Source organism: Drosophila persimilis, unplaced genomic scaffold, assembly GCF_003286085.1.
Source record: "Drosophila persimilis strain 14011-0111.01,24,50 unplaced genomic scaffold, DperRS2 tig00000000-arrow-pilon, whole genome shotgun sequence".
NCBI lineage: Eukaryota > Metazoa > Arthropoda > Insecta > Diptera > Drosophilidae > Drosophila > Drosophila persimilis.
This window is the reverse complement of record NW_020825288.1, coordinates 5,948,803-5,963,001: the sequence shown is the minus strand read 5'-3', so window position 1 is coordinate 5,963,001 and position 14,199 is coordinate 5,948,803. Positions and strand designations below refer to the sequence as shown.

The 14,199-nt window shown below is 34.7% G+C and overlaps 1 long non-coding RNA gene across 1 annotated transcript; it reads right to left on the bottom strand.

Annotated features, from left to right (window-relative positions):
- Positions 1-12,313: 12,313 nt before the first annotated feature.
- On the bottom strand, positions 12,314-14,199 carry LOC113567369. Its single transcript, XR_003409430.1, has 2 exons — positions 13,790-14,199; positions 12,314-13,039 (listed from the first exon to the last, which is right to left on the bottom strand). It is a non-coding gene; the product is annotated as an uncharacterized LOC113567369 (long non-coding RNA).

The window sequence follows — 14,199 nt, the reverse complement described above, 5'->3', positions numbered from 1 at the left end:
TTATAGTTGAAAACCATATGTCGTATGTCACGAGAAAAAGTTCTTAACCATACAATTATATAGATGACATTAGAGTCCCTATCCTCAAATATCAAGAAGAGATGGAGATACGGTCGATATATAGAAAAGTAAGTCACGAGGGGAAGTGGGCCACAAACATAGGAGCATATAAAAATACCGATAAAGCTAAGACAATCAATATCCGTACAATAATTCCTTTGGATTTGTTCATACATTTCCATTCGTTATTTAATTAGATGCATTTCCAAAATAAGCTGTCAGAGCGGGGAAAGAGGATTTATTTAAATAAGCTCTGTCTAAAATTAATTGGATAAACCGGTGAATATTTGCTAGTTGGGGCAGTATTTTCATTTACATCGTTAGCCTTAATCGAGAAAGAACTATAACTATGTTTAAATATTTTCTTTTCCACCGTTTTATAAAGATGAAGATTTCAGATTGCATTAAATTCGTTTGTCATTTACGTATGCGTAAAAGTTCCTTTTTAATTCGAGCCCTTCTTGGGGAAGGGTAGGGTAGGGATGACTAGCAGGGTAGATGAAAGCGCAGTTTACATATATAATCCTATGCAAGTCTCATAATATATTTATTAATGTAATATTTTCCATTGCAGATCGAATTTGGATCGAATTTATTAGTTTTCTGGCAGTTTTGTAGGTTTCGATATGTTCCCATGAATTCTTTAAAACAATGTTGTTTTTTAATGATTTATATGTCAATTTGTTGTGATATAACAAGTACGGAAGAATTTTTATAAATGTTTTTGTTTATGGTTTTAAAAATTGATAGAGGATTATTGTTTACAAAAATATGAGTTCAGTCGGAAACCCCAAAAAACATGTGTATACATATATCGGTTGCAATCATTATAGAGTAGGAACTCACATGTTGATATCTAGTGTATACGATTATACGGGCACGACATTATTCTGAGAAAGCTGCGCTTAAGGTAATAGGAGCAAACAAATATTACTGTAGTAAAATAATGCATTGTTATTATTAGCTTTTAGGTAAAGTTTTTCGCATTGCATAATACCAGTAGAATCAGTAAATAATTTTAATTTTGCTGTTGGGTTACATTTCTCCCATATATGGACATAATGCAAAATAATGTTTTAAAATGAATTTTCAATATAAATGTAGATGCAAAATTGTATGCTTGTTACCACTTAGATAGTATTATTTTCAATGCGTGCTATAATAAAACACCACCAATTACATCGGATAAAATTTAACATGTGGTCTCTTTTTGGTTTCGTGTAAGGTATACAACAGAAAATCAATAGAAACAAAAAAACAAGCATTTCTTGGAGGATGAACTTTGCACTACAATGCAACCCGAATGGTATTAAATGCAATTTACATATCATAATAATCATTTTACGATATATTCTGCATGCAATATAGGAAATACATATGGGATTGGAAGTTACTGTTTGGTAAATGTAATTGTACTCGAACAAATGCTTTAAATATCATAGCAATGCCAGTTGTCCACTTAGATAGTGATTGATTAGATCCTCTTTGATGGCATATTTCAAAAATACATAATCACATCTGTATGTTTGTGTAAAGCATCACAGCTATCAAAATTTTCCCCTTTATCGCAAAATGTTCGACTATATCTTCCGATTCCTAAGTCAGGGTTTTCATTGAATGAATTCTACAAATTATTATTAGACTTTTATATTTCGTATCTCATTTATAGCTATTGCAGAACTTAAGGAAGTTTCCATATCCAAATACGATTATACATATACATTATCGTTATGCTGAAGATTTTTAGTTGTCAGACATATTTTCAAAACATGTTTGGTTGATGGTTGTTTAAGTTTTGTCTGAATTTTAGTAGTCTATTTTGGATATAATGTATAACATGTTATAAATAGAAAAAACTAGTAGCGACAAAGACGTGAATAAATTATTTGAGTTAATAAACAGAATATCATATCAGAAGATTGTCAAAATGATAATGATAAAGCATTGTGTCTGTATAATAGGATAAAGGTAATAAAGTAGGTTGGCGAAATGATAATGGGAGAAAAGTATTCACGTTTGGAGTTTGGGGAAAGAATAGTGGAGGAAAAAAGTTTACGTACATAGTAAGGAGAAAACATACTTTGAGACTTTCCAGAAACCTTGGGTAATTCAATTATGAGTATACGCTAGCATAGGAACGGCGCTAAGAGGGCAGCTATTCATGCTTTCAAAATCGTGAGAAACGAATGCTATTCACTGATTTGGATTAATTTCCTGATCAACATATTCCAATCACCCGGGATGCACTAATATTCGTTTAGTGACGAAATGCTTTTAGATTCAGTAACTTTTGACTATGAAATAGTTTATTTTAAAAGGCTTATAAATGAGTCAGAGGATAAGGCTCGCGGTCTATTGCATACCAATAAATACATTTCAAACATAATTTTCAGCAAGCATACAGTAAGAATCAGTATTTTTATGCAGATTATACAATGAGTCTCTGCATTTCTTCCAGTTTTGTGTAAGATACATAATACATTTTCGAAAACATAGAACAGAGTAGAAGATAAGCAAAGTTTTTCAACGCTTTGGTTATAGAATGGAAGAACTCAATAAAAACTTTATCGTTTGCCAATAAAAGTTGGATTGCGTTGAGGAAGATAGTCAAGCAAACTAGAGTTCAAGCTGAAAGTTGGTAGTTCGAAGATGTTAAATTCATAAGACAAAAGCTTGTAAATTTGTTTAGATCATAACATTCGTAACGAGCCTAATTTAACGAGCGCCTATCTTGGCGTAAAAGCCGCCTGCTTCCTTTCGTCACTTCCTGGAATGCTCGGTTTTTCTTTTTGCAAGTAGAAGATTTATACCGAAAAATGTTTCTATCCAGTCTCACATGGACTGTTCAGAATATGGTGAAAATAGCGGGATCAGTGGTATTATTGTTGCGTGGTGTAGTGCTGTTATTGTTGCGCGGTGTAGTGGTTTCACTTGCACGAGTACAAATACTCCAACTTGCATATGTATGTACTATAAAAACATAAATATTTGTATGTTAGGTGCGACCGTAGCCATTGTTTCATTGCTTGGAAGAGGTGTACATTATTTCATTGCATATGTTATTTCGAGAATGTAATCTATTAACGTAAATCTTCCTGGTACGATTTGGGTCCCATTTAAATTTGACTGGAATTAGAATACCTTTATCCATTTCTTCAGACAGTTATTTTGATGGATTATTTTCCTATCTGTAACTCACGGGAGAATGCATATTTACTTTGTAATCCATGGTGTAACATAATTTGGTCTCCAACGTATTCTTTCATGGTCCAATAATTGTTTGTGGAGGTGTATCCGAATACTATCCGATACTTATAAGTATGCGAACACCCATCGCCGGAATCACGATTTTTATTGAAACTATTTTACCAAAATTTTCAAATTTGATTTTCGCAGAGAATTGAATTTATCGTTTTGATATTTTTACGTATTCACTTAAACACAAATCACATGAATGCTATTATGAGCCCTGCCGTCTTTGTTTCAACAAATTTTAGAATTTGTGGTAGCTATGTATACAGTAATATTTGTCAGCATAACCCCGTTTTCATTCAGATCAAGGAAAGATTGGAGATTATAAATCCGGGGTTCATTTCGGTCAAGCAGAGACGGAGATATTGTCGGTATATAAGAGGGTACGTCATGAGGGAAAGTGGGTGTTAGTATAAGAACATATTATCAGAAGAGGTGTAAGAGATATATCAGAGGGATTGACGATGTTGAGAAATCCCTATCCGTAAATGACTTCCTGTTCTCATTGCGATCAAGAGATCAAGACCGTCTTTAAAATTTTTTTATGCACCCTACCTATTTTGGTTAGCTAATCCCTACCTATTATTGTTTAAAATCCCATATCCTTGTCGTATGTTACGAGGTAAAGGGGGTCAAATTATAGATAACAAGAGTCCGTAGCCGCAAATCTTAAGATTAAGGTTGAGAAATCACTATCCGTAAATAAATTCCTGTTCTCATTGCGATCAAGAGATCAAAACAGTCTCTACAATTTTTGTATGCACCCTACCTATTTTCGTAAGCTACAATCCCGACCTTTCCTACCTAGATAAAATAAAAGTCCCTATCGTCAAATATGTAAGTTGATTCAAAAATGCATTTCGGTCAAGAAGAGATGGAGAGATGGTCGGTATATAAGAGGGTAAGTCGCGAGGGAAAATGGGTATTACTATAAGGACATCAAAAAATATAATAGCAGTCCCTACTGATAATGTTGAGAGATCTCTATCAATACAATTTGTACGCACCCTGCCTACTTTAGTGAGCTACAATTCCTACCTATTGTAGTGGAAAATCATATATCCTTGTGGTTCTGGAATGAGGTTCTTATCCATAAGATTGTATGGATAACATATGTAGGAGTCCCTATCCTCCAATATGTAAATAATTTCCCGTTTTCTTTGCGATCAAGGAGACATGGAGATATGGTCAATATGTAGAAGGGTAAGTCACGAGGGAAAGTGGAGAAAAATCATACAAAATTTGCGCAGACCCTATATATTTTTGTGAGCTACAATCCCTACCTATTACTGTGGAAAATCATATATATTTGTCGTATGTCACGACGGAAACTGGTTCTTAATCTTAAGATTATATAGGTTACATAAAAGTCCCTATCGTCCAATATGTAAAATAATTGCGGGTTTCATTGTGATCAAGATGAGATTAAGAGGTGGTCGGTATAAGAGGGTAAGTCAAGAGGTAAGTGGGTATTAATATAAGAACATATAAATATAATAAGAGTCCCTACCGATAAGGTTGAGAGATCACTATTTGTTAATTAATTACTGTTCTCATTGCGATCAAGTGATCAAAACCGTCTTTAAAGCATTTGCACGCACCCAACCTATTATAGTGAGCTACAATTCCTACCTATTATAGTTGAAAACCATATGTCGTATGTCACGAGAAAAAGTTCTTCTTAACCATACAATTATATAAATGACATTAGAGTCCCTATCCTCAAATATCAAGAAGAGTTGGAGATACGGTCGATATATAGAAAAGTAAGTCACGAGGGGAAGTGGGCCACAAACATAGGAGCATATAAAAATACCGATAAAGCTAAGACAATCAATATCCGTACAATAATTCCTTTGGATTTGTTCATTCATTTCCATTCGTTATTTAATTAGATGCATTTCCAAAATAAGCTGTCAGAGCGGGGAAAGAGGATATATTTAAATAAGCTCTGTCTAAAATTAATTGGATAAACCGGTGAATATTTGCTAGTTGGGGCAGTATTTTCATTTACATCGTTAGCCTTAATCGAGAAAGAACTATAACTATGTTTAAATATTTTCTTTTCCACCGTTTTATAAAGATGAAGATTTCAGATTGCATTAAATTCGTTTGTCATTTACGTATGCGTAAAAGTTCCTTTTTAATTCGAGCCCTTCTTGGGGAAGGGTAGGGTAGGGATGACTAGCAGGGTAGATGAAAGCGCAGTTTACATATATAATCCTATGCAAGTCTCATAATATATTTATTAATGTAATATTTTCCATTGCAGATCGAATTTGGATCGAATTTATTAGTTTTCTGGCAGTTTTGTAGGTTTCGATATGTTCCCATGAATTCTTTAAAACAATGTTGTTTTTTAATGATTTATATGTCAATTTGTTGTGATATAACAAGTACGGAAGAATTTTTATAAATGTTTTTGTTTATGGTTTTAAAAATTGATAGAGGATTATTGTTTACAAAAATATGAGTTCAGTCGGAAACCCCAAAAAACATGTGTATACATATATCGGTTGCAATCATTATAGAGTAGGAACTCACATGTTGATATCTAGTGTATACGATTATACGGGCACGACATTATTCTGAGAAAGCTGCGCTTAAGGTAATAGGAGCAAACAAATATTACTGTAGTAAAATAATGCATTGTTATTATTAGCTTTTAGGTAAAGTTTTTCGCATTGCATAATACCAGTAGAATCAGTAAATAATTTTAATTTTGCTGTTGGGTTACATTTCTCCCATATATGGACATAATGCAAAATAATGTTTTAAAATGAATTTTCAATATAAATGTAGATGCAAAATTGTATGCTTGTTACCACTTAGATAGTATTATTTTCAATGCGTGCTATAATAAAACACCACCAATTACATCGGATAAAATTTAACATGTGGTCTCTTTTTGGTTTCGTGTAAGGTATACAACAGAAAATCAATAGAAACAAAAAAACAAGCATTTCTTGGAGGATGAACTTTGCACTACAATGCAACCCGAATGGTATTAAATGCAATTTACATATCATAATAATCATTTTACGATATATTCTGCATGCAATATAGGAAATACATATGGGATTGGAAGTTACTGTTTGGTAAATGTAATTGTACTCGAACAAATGCTTTAAATATCATAGCAATGCCAGTTGTCCACTTAGATAGTGATTGATTAGATCCTCTTTGATGGCATATTTCAAAAATACATAATCACATCTGTATGTTTGTGTAAAGCATCACAGCTATCAAAATTTTCCCCTTTATCGCAAAATGTTCGACTATATCTTCCGATTCCTAAGTCAGGGTTTTCATTGAATGAATTCTACAAATTATTATTAGACTTTTATATTTCGTATCTCATTTATAGCTATTGCAGAACTTAAGGAAGTTTCCATATCCAAATACGATTATACATATACATTATCGTTATGCTGAAGATTTTTAGTTGTCAGACATATTTTCAAAACATGTTTGGTTGATGGTTGTTTAAGTTTTGTCTGAATTTTAGTAGTCTATTTTGGATATAATGTATAACATGTTATAAATAGAAAAAACTAGTAGCGACAAAGACGTGAATAAATTATTTGAGTTAATAAACAGAATATCATATCAGAAGATTGTCAAAATGATAATGATAAAGCATTGTGTCTGTATAATAGGATAAAGGTAATAAAGTAGGTTGGCGAAATGATAATGGGAGAAAAGTATTCACGTTTGGAGTTTGGGGAAAGAATAGTGGAGGAAAAAAGTTTACGTACATAGTAAGGAGAAAACATACTTTGAGACTTTCCAGAAACCTTGGGTAATTCAATTATGAGTATACGCTAGCATAGGAACGGCGCTAAGAGGGCAGCTATTCATGCTTTCAAAATCGTGAGAAACGAATGCTATTCACTGATTTGGATTAATTTCCTGATCAACATATTCCAATCACCCGGGATGCACTAATATTCGTTTAGTGACGAAATGCTTTTAGATTCAGTAACTTTTGACTATGAAATAGTTTATTTTAAAAGGCTTATAAATGAGTCAGAGGATAAGGCTCGCGGTCTATTGCATACCAATAAATACATTTCAAAAATAATTTTCAGCAAGCATACAGTAAGAATCAGTATTTTTATGCAGATTATACAATGAGTCTCTGCATTTCTTCCAGTTTTGTGTAAGATACATAATACATTTTCGAAAACATAGAACAGAGTAGAAGATAAGCAAAGTTTTTCAACGCTTTGGTTATAGAATGGAAGAAATCAATAAAAACTTTATCGTTTGCCAATAAAAGTTGGATTGCGTTGAGGAAGATAGTCAAGCAAACTAGAGTTTCAAGCTGAAAGTTGGTAGTTCGAAGATGTTAAATTCATAAGACAAAAGCTTGTAAATTTGTTTAGATCATAACATTCGTAACGAGCCTAATTTAACGAGCGCCTATCTTGGCGTAAAAGCCGCCTGCTTCCTTTCGTCACTTCCTGGAATGCTCGGTTTTTCTTTTTGCAAGTAGAAGATTTATACCGAAAAATGTTTCTATCCAGTCTCACATGGACTGTTCAGAATATGGTGAAAATAGCGGGATCAGTGGTATTATTGTTGCGTGGTGTAGTGCTGTTATTGTTGCGCGGTGTAGTGGTTTCACTTGCACGAGTACAAATACTCCAACTTGCATATGTATGTACTATAAAAACATAAATATTTGTATGTTAGGTGCGACCGTAGCCATTGTTTCATTGCTTGGAAGAGGTGTACATTATTTCATTGCATATGTTATTTCGAGAATGTAATCTATTAACGTAAATCTTCCTGGTACGATTTGGGTCCCATTTAAATTTGACTGGAATTAGAATACCTTTATCCATTTCTTCAGACAGTTATTTTGATGGATTATTTTCCTATCTGTAACTCACGGGAGAATGCATATTTACTTTGTAATCCATGGTGTAACATAATTTGGTCTCCAACGTATTCTTTCATGGTCCAATAATTGTTTGTGGAGGTGTATCCGAATACTATCCGATACTTATAAGTATGCGAACACCCATCGCCGGAATCACGATTTTTATTGAAACTATTTTACCAAAATTTTCAAATTTGATTTTCGCAGAGAATTGAATTTATCGTTTTGATATTTTTACGTATTCACTTAAACACAAATCACATGAATGCTATTATGAGCCCTGCCGTCTTTGTTTCAACAAATTTTAGAATTTGTGGTAGCTATGTATACAGTAATATTTGTCAGCATAACCCCGTTTTCATTCAGATCAAGGAAAGATTGGAGATTATAAATCCGGGGTTCATTTCGGTCAAGCAGAGACGGAGATATTGTCGGTATATAAGAGGGTACGTCATGAGGGAAAGTGGGTGTTAGTATAAGAACATATTATCAGAAGAGGTGTAAGAGATATATCAGAGGGATTGACGATGTTGAGAAATCCCTATCCGTAAATGACTTCCTGTTCTCATTGCGATCAAGAGATCAAGACCGTCTTTAAAATTTTTTTATGCACCCTACCTATTTTGGTTAGCTAATCCCTACCTATTATTGTTTAAAATCCCATATCCTTGTCGTATGTTACGAGGTAAAGGGGGTCAAATTATAGATAACAAGAGTCCGTAGCCGCAAATCTTAAGATTAAGGTTGAGAAATCACTATCCGTAAATAAATTCCTGTTCTCATTGCGATCAAGAGATCAAAACAGTCTCTACAATTTTTGTATGCACCCTACCTATTTTCGTAAGCTACAATCCCGACCTTTCCTACCTAGATAAAATAAAAGTCCCTATCGTCAAATATGTAAGTTGATTCAAAAATGCATTTCGGTCAAGAAGAGATGGAGAGATGGTCGGTATATAAGAGGGTAAGTCGCGAGGGAAAATGGGTATTACTATAAGGACATCAAAAAATATAATAGCAGTCCCTACTGATAATGTTGAGAGATCTCTATCTCTAAATTAATTCCTCGTCTTATAGCGATCAAGACATCAAACCATTTGTACGCACCCTACCTACTGTAGTGAGCTACAATCCCTACCTATTATAGTGGAAAATCATATATATTGGTCGTATGACACGAGGGAATGTGTTTCTTAGCCTTAAGATTGTATAGATAACATAGGAGTCCCTATCCTAAAATATGTCAGTTGATTCTGACATTCATTTCGGTCAAGAAGTGATGGAGGGATGGTCGGTATATAAGAGGGCAAGTAGCGAGGGAAAATGGGTATTACTATAAGAACATCAAAAAATATAATAACAGTCCCTACTGATAATGTTGATAGATCTCTATCAATACAATTTGTACGCACCCTGCCTACTTTAGTGAGCTACAATTCCTACCTATTGTAGTGGAAAATCATATATCCTTGTGGTTCTGGAATGAGGTTCTTATCCATAAGATTGTATGGATAACATATGTAGGAGTCCCTATCCTCCAATATGTAAATAATTTCCCGTTTTCAGACCCTATATATTTTTGTGAGCTACAATCCCTACCTATTACTGTGGAAAATCATATATATTTGTCGTATGTCACGACGGAAACTGGTTCTTAATCTTAAGATTATATAGGTTACATAAAAGTCCCTATCGTCCAATATGTAAAATAATTGCGGGTTTCATTGTGATCAAGATGAGATTGAGAGGTGGTCGGTATAAAAGGGTGAGTCCAGAGGTAAGTGGGTATTAATATAAGAACATATAAATATAATAGTTGAGTATAATATATAATAATATAATATATAATAGTATAATAAGGTTGAGAAATCACTATCCGTTAATTAATTTTTCGTCTCATAGTGATCAAGAGATCAAAACCATTTTTATAACATCTGTACGCACCCTTCCTATTTTGGTTAGCTACAATCCCTACCTATTATAGTGAAAAGATTTTAAGATTTTATAGGTAACATTAAAGTCCCTATCCTTAAATATCAAGAAGAAATGGAGATACGGTCGATATATAGAAAGGTAAGTCACGAGGGAACGTGGGTATTAATATAAAAGCATTTAATTATCATAAGAGGTATATTAGAGTGATTGACGAGGTTGAGAAATCACGAGCCGTAAATTAATTTCAGTTTCTGATCAAGAGATCAGAACCATCTTTATTACATCTGTACGCAATTTTAGTGCGCTACAATCCCTACCTATTATAGTGGAAAATCCTTGTCTTATATTACGAGGGAAAGTGGTTCTTAACCTTAAGATTCTAAAGATAACATAAAAGTTCCTATCCTCCAATATGTAAATTAATTTTCGATTTTCATTGCAATCAAGAAGAGATGGTGAGATGGTTGGTAAATAGAAGGGTAAGGCAAGGGGGCAGTGGGTATTATTATAACATATTAATATGAGAAGAATTCCTACCGATATCATTGAGAAATCACAAACCATCTTAAAAACATTTTTATTCACCCTACCTATTTGGTTGAAACCAGAAGTCGGGCTGGGAAATATTATGTAGTACAGTACAAGCGTTAGGAAGTAGAAAACTCTTGATCTGTAAGGTTATATAGTTAGTATATAATAGTTATAAGATACCATATATGTAGATGATTTTCATATTTATATTGTCAAAGATATTAATTTAGTCCATGTTCGGATCATCCATACTTATAGTATTCTCTGCCAAATTTTCTGAATCCATCACTTGTTTACATTTTCTGAGAATTTATATTTGAAGATGAAGTGGTTGGCGACATCGGTCGTCCACGAAGCCAAGATGAATCTCCTGTTCACTGATTTTACTGCGTTTCTCGGATGTAGCCCTCAGCCGGAGGAGGCGTTCCATACCGACTCGCGGGAGTAGAGATACGCCCGACAGTGGATCCACAAACTGACGACCATGACGTGGAAAAATGTGCTGGACGGGCTCAACTAGAACGCCTACATGAGTAGATTGAGTGTGTGCTTCAATCAGAAGCGCCTCTACGGGATATTTGAGCAAATGCACCCCCCCGCGAAACTCGAGTCGATGGACATTTGGGACACCTCGAATTATACGCCGGTGTCGATATTGCTACTATTTGTAATATAAAAAAAAACCTTGTTGAAATTAACGGAATGAAACCTACCTATTATGTTGAAAAATATATTATTTTTCCCTACCGTTTTTGTGTAGTTATAAAACATTGCTATATGATTTTGATGTAAATAATAAATCAGATCATTTCGATGAATAACAGAGTTATGCATGTCAATATATGTAAAACCTACCTACCATGTTTAAGAGTGCTGGAGAAAGCGGTCCGATCGTTTCAAGAGATCGAGTAAGCTATTTTTTGTATAATCGCAGTGCTGTTTAAACCTGGTTCTATGCAGGTTTTAATATGAAATTGTTTTGGGTACGTGGGAAGTTTAAGAGTGTCAGGTGGAGGGAACAGTTTAATGCTTAAGCTTAAGTGTTTGACAATAATTTCGCAGTTTTTTTAAATTTTACATTATATTTGGACAGGACATTTTTGTAAACATATGAGAATTATATGTGTGTATGCTTTCATTATAAATTATATTCCGGAAACTTCCATATTCGGCTTACAATGTGGAGCCATAATCATCCCAATTTTGTCTTGTTGTAGAGAAATTAATAATTCTTTCCTAAGATTGTTGAAAGAACAATTGGTGACAATCCTCAAATTTTTACTCCGAAATACTCCGCTATAGTGTTTTACTAAAACATTGTTTAGATGGTAAGAAGGTAAAATATTTACGTACTTTTATGCTTTGGCTGCCTTTTGAAGTTTGAACATTACCTAAAAGGGATATCAGGAACTAACGAATTTAATTAAAATATTTCGCTTTGAGGGTGATCACTGTCCCCTTCTTCATGTTGAGCGTCATGGACAGAGAATTATGTATTCGGTTTTAGTCGGGTGTGTACTGAGATACTGAGATCAACCCTTCCTCGATGAGCTAACTGCTGCAACGCTTTGTAAAACGGTTGGATGATCTAACTGAAATTGAATTTAAGCTTGAAATAAAAAAAATATGACGAGCAATGTTTCGAGATTTATTTTTGGAATTATTGAATTTTATTCACTTTTTTGTTGCTTCTTTTCGATAGATGAGCTCTTTTGTTAAGCATTTTTTCCATTTTCTTATTTTTTGTTTTGTTTCGACAAGTAATTTTACATCGGTACAAGTAATTATAAAGTCGTAGAGTGTACAAAAACAAAAACAGTTTAAACAATTTCAAATATTTAAGAACTTAACACATTGTTGGTGTGGAACTGTTTCCGCTTAGAGTTCACCACAAAATGTATAGCCACAGAAAAGATTGTTTGCAAGCAACAGCCATTGTTTTGGACTTGTTGGTTAAATTGCTACTCCAAAGACGACGTGTGAACAGTTTCAATCGATCGATGTCAGAACAGAGTTATACGTATATCTGCCCGGTATGTATTGGTATTCGTTCGATGGTAGGTAAGCAACAGAAGGCCCATTGTAGGGTTCACCCTTAGTAGAGCAGAGAAGTCGATACACCGGAGTTCCTATAACACAATCCGCACAATCAATCTGATAGAAACGACGCACCCTGGTCAGTCCGCGACCCCGACAATCAACACTAAGGCTGAGTCAGGGTCGCAGCCACAACTTTCGCGTACGCCAAACGCGTACATGGGCCGAAGTGCATTTTCAGCACTTCTTCTGCCTATTGCTCGCGAAGGGTACAGAGTTCAGAGTTTTACTTGGATCGATCGCCTACGCGTTTGCGTATCAACTTTCAACGCCCAACTATAAAGTTTAGAGAAAGAAATACATATTGCTTGGTTAAGTTGTGTGTCAGAGTTGCATAAAGCATTATTACAAATAAGATTATCAGCTATGTAAATGTTAAAATGACTACGAAACTTATACGTAGGTAAGATGCCAATAGAAGCGACAGAAACAGGGATGAAGAAACGTAAAGCAGTGAAATTTTCCCTAGACCCAGCATGTGGGAAAATACATACATACATACAATGTACTCGTACATACTATATATACATATAAAGAGAGAGTAAACACATGGGTAGGTTGTGTTATTTCACACCCAAGTACTTTTTGCAGCTGCTCTGCTGTTGACGTCAGTGTGAGTACAACCGAATGCAGTATAGATAGGCGTATCCCAAAAGTGGGAGCGAGATGAATATACATACATGTAAAATGTAAGTGAAAAGAGGGGTATTTTTAGAGCAGGCCTGGTGGTGGCCACGGTTTGGGGGGCTGAAAGGGAACATCGAGAATTTTCGATATGATTTGAGACGCGTTGTTCTGGAACAATTCCATATTACGCAATGGGCTGCAAGAGTCCGACTTATAGATTTGGCATTGGAAAAGGATACAAAAAACGAGTGCTGACGAAATGGAGCATCAGCCAACGTTAGAAAAGGTTTTTTCTGCATATCGTCTGTCGACAATTATCTAGTTCTTAGGACTACATTTTTTCTTACGAATTACAAGGTGCATTGAAAGATGACACTCTTGATTTGCTGCTGTTAATACCTGGCTTCCTATCCCAAATTATCAATTCCACGTACACTGCAGGTCTGGGCTGCCGCCATTGCACCCGACTGAGTCTGTTTCGAGAGTTTCCTGAACCTCCTGGATAGCCTCATCCTGCCTAGGGAGTTACTTTCTAGCCAAAAACGAGAAACTGCGCCTTTCCAGTTGCTTCCGCATTGTGAAATGCCCCGAAGCTGACGGTGAAATCGATGACTCATACACTTTTCCAGCGTATTTCTTTGTTTCAACTTATGAGCAAATATTGCCCGACATTGAGAAAGACTACGTTGGCGTTGTTGCCATGCTGGAATATGGCCTTTGTTTCGCTTCTACGACACGTTTTCCACACTTTTCCATTTTTTTCGTTGATGATTATATATGCTAGCCAGCAATAGTGAATACTTTTTTTT